Here is a 3,071-nt window from a genome sequence, read left to right as displayed (position 1 = left end):
AAAGCAGGTGCCAGGAGCCCCTCCTGTACCAGGCAAAGTGACAGCTTCCCAAGGATAATGTGTAAGCCTTTTGTGAGGAAGAGGAGTGGAGAGCAGGAAGGAGAGGAGGAGAATGGAGGTGGGAGGCTAGGGACAGTTATGTACTGAAGTCTGTATTGGGAAACACTTCAATTTGCAAGAGGGAGGATCTTCCTTCTTAACTGCTGAACACAAGTGGCCTGAGCCTGTCCTAGGTAAGTGAAACTGTTTCCTGTGCATAGGGCCAACCGCCATCCCACAGAGGCACAGATGCAGCCTCTATGAGTTAGGAAAGACATCCATCAATGTGGCAAGAATTGGTCACCTTTGGACTTGGTGAACTTGTGCAGTTATAAAGAGTCCTGGCAAAAGCGAGAATCACCCAGTCTCAGAGCTGTCCGTTTGTAGAAGTAATGGTCTATGGGTGATGGACACTGGGGAGGGTATGTGCTCTGGTAAGTGCTGTGAATTGTGCAAGACTGTTGAATCTCAGATCTGTACCTCTGAAACAAATAATGCAATATATGTTAAGAAAGAAAAAAAGAAGAAGAATGTAGCAGGAGGGGAAGAATGAAGGGGGGGAAATCGGAGGGGGAGAAGAACCATGAGAGACGATGGACTCTGAAAAACAAACTGAGGGTTCTAGAGGGGAGGGGGGTGGGAGGATGGGTTAGCCTGGTGATGGGTATTGAGGAGGGCACGTTCTGCATGGAGCACTGGGTGTTATGCACAAACAATGAATCATGGAACACTATATCTAAAACTATTGATGTATGGGGATTAACATAACAATAAAAAAATTATTAAAAAAAAAAAAAAGAAGTAATGGTCTAACACTGCTGTGCTAGTGTCTGGGATACAAACAGCATTTGAAGTCCCTCTGTCCGGACAAAGCAGTTGGGAGTTTTTCCAGCGTAAATTCATGACCCAGACATGAAGGGAGATGCTGAGGGTGAAGAACACAGCTGTGAGAATGATGGTCCTTTCGAACTTATTGAATACAAGGTTGACCAGGCCAGCCTGGAAGACAAAGGTGTTGAAGAACAGGAGGAAAATGATGATGAAGTTGAAGAGAATCGCAGTATCCTGGATGAGGAAAAACACCAGCAGGATGATAGCCATTCGGAGTAGCTCTGCGAAGGAATTAACGAAGAGCTCATAGGACAGCAGCAGGACGTGCAGGGAGAGCAGCGGCTATAGTTACTGGTCTGGAGCATCTTCCTTTTGCTGAGTGGAGCACCTAGGTTCCATCAGAGCTGTTTCCTTAGCTCTAAGACAAGGGCTTCAAAGACCCTCTACATCGGTTGTCACAGGGAGGCCATCCTGACTTCTGGAAACTGGTTTTAAACCCCGGAAGTAGATGGCGAATGCAGCCTCCGGTCCTCGGCTTTCCCACAGCACTCAGTGGCCAGCCCGGCCGCCTTGTTTGGGCCCCTGCTTACCTGGGTCCGCTCTTCTCCTACCTTCACAGCATCACTCCTCCAGCTCTTGAGTCTCCCAGCTGCCGCCCAAGGCCTCCTGCACACAAGGCAGAGCCTTGCTAAGGGCCAGCCCCAGGAGAGAGGCTTCGCCTCTGCTGGAACCCTTAGGTTTCCACACCATGGGCAGGTGAGGGGGCGAGCTGAGGCGCTCTTTGAGGAAGAAATGCCTCTGGAGGAAATGGGAGTTGGGAGTTGGCACCTTGGTGCGCTAGGAGCGGGCCGCCCCAAAGCCCTGGACTTAATTTCCCAGGCCCAGCAACTACTTTTTAGTCTCCTGTCTTCTACATTGCTTACCTATTCCAATTTTCTTAGTTACAGCGTGTGTGTGTGTGTGTGTGATTGTGTAAGTGCATGCACGTTTGTATGTGCATGTGTGTTAACTTACTGTCTTTCTCCCACCACTTCTAAAATGCAAGCTCCACATTTGTTGGAAATTTCTTCATTTATTTTCTTTTTGCTGTATCCGCAGACCCTTAAAAACATGCCTGGTATATAGTAAGCACAAAGAAAACATGTTGAATGAATGAAAGATGAATACGAATGACTTATCTATGTTAGCAATCCATATCTCAAACGTATCCTGACCTACTTATGAGATATGAAATGTATGACTTATATAGAATTAAACATGTGTCTAATCGAAAGACCTGTATTTACAGGAAAGCCAGTATAATATTTACATATTATACTGGGAAATGATACAATTTGACTAAACTATATTAAAAGATACATTTTATATCAATCTAAAATGCTAGTTAAAAATTACTAAAATTACAAGGGTTTTATTAACATTAGAACAGTTACATTATTGAATATGTATGTTGAGATTTTATGAAGACACACACACACACAACTAGGTAATCCAGCCATTCTAAGAAGAAGTAAATCAGGCTTACAACTTTAGGCTTAACATTTTGAAGTAAGGGTCTTTTATTACTTACGGTGTACAGAAACTTTTTGTAGAAGACACTAAGAGAAATAGTTCACTTGTGAAATCCATATTCAAAAATAAAGATCCTCTGGACAGATGGATAATGATGTGAAAGCAGTTTAAGACATATTTAAGGTTTCTGAAGTTTGTCCATTACTGCTGATGATAAAGTTGTAGGAAATTTCAATCTTTGCCCAAAAGACTAAGGTCAGCATCTCATTGAAATATCTTTTTAAAAAGTAAATTAGGTAGTACTCTGTAATCCTTATTACTGTGTTCAAGGATCATATGAAAGGGTGCTGATAAAGAAGAAACCTTGAACCACAAGGCTGACTAAACAAAATCACTAAGCTCTTTATTAGTCTCAAGAGAAAAAGAATCCAATGAAGTGACAGTGTTGCTGACTCAAGAAATCCTTGACTTTCACCGCTGTCTCCAATTTCCTAAATATGATTTTAGGTTCGTGATTGGCTAACATTATTAACAATAGAATTCTAGGTTATATATATAGTATATTCAGAAGCACATGGGAAAGGTTTATAAAATTCTTCCACAAAGTTGTGGTGTCATATTCATTAGTTATATTCACACTCAGCTTTTTTACTGTGTAATAGAAGGCATTCATCACCATCCAAGACAGC

The 3,071-nt window shown here is 42.5% G+C and overlaps 1 pseudogene; it reads right to left on the bottom strand.

Annotated features, from left to right (window-relative positions):
- Positions 1-368: 368 nt before the first annotated feature.
- On the bottom strand, positions 369-1,235 carry LOC116630583 (annotated as a pseudogene).
- Positions 1,236-3,071: the final 1,836 nt, after the last annotated feature.

Source organism: Phoca vitulina, unplaced genomic scaffold, assembly GCF_004348235.1.
Source record: "Phoca vitulina isolate PV1807 unplaced genomic scaffold, GSC_HSeal_1.0 scaffold4, whole genome shotgun sequence".
Lineage (NCBI taxonomy): Eukaryota > Metazoa > Chordata > Mammalia > Carnivora > Phocidae > Phoca > Phoca vitulina.
The sequence above is the reverse complement of the archived record's forward strand: the minus strand, read 5'-3'. Positions and strand labels throughout refer to the sequence as shown.